The following is a 367-nucleotide window of genomic DNA, read 5'->3' on the forward strand; positions in this document are numbered from 1 at the left end:
TGCCTTCTGTGTGAATGTGACCACAGACTTATTTCCCCATTTACTGCATTTCTTTTGATGAACCTTTAAAAATTGAAAAGTTAACATACTGATCTCAACACTTCTCAGAGTGTATGTTTTGCTTTGTTTTGTTTTTTACCTGAACTGTTCATATGCTTCATGGTATACGAATATTCACATTAAATTGCAACAAAATGAGTTGACAAAAAGACACTTTGAAATGTTCATCAAGAAATAAAAAGACTTTGTTTATCTTTTAGAGTATCTAAAACTGTCCATGTTTGATGATATCAGGTTTATTCTGGCTCTGATGTCTTGAACTAAAGCAGCAACAGTAGCCACGCCCACCGGAGCACACGTGACCAAT

The sequence above is a fragment of the Sinocyclocheilus grahami genome, unplaced genomic scaffold (assembly GCF_001515645.1).
Source record: "Sinocyclocheilus grahami isolate Dianchi unplaced genomic scaffold, SAMN03320097.WGS_v1.1 scaffold332.1, whole genome shotgun sequence".
NCBI lineage: Eukaryota > Metazoa > Chordata > Actinopteri > Cypriniformes > Cyprinidae > Sinocyclocheilus > Sinocyclocheilus grahami.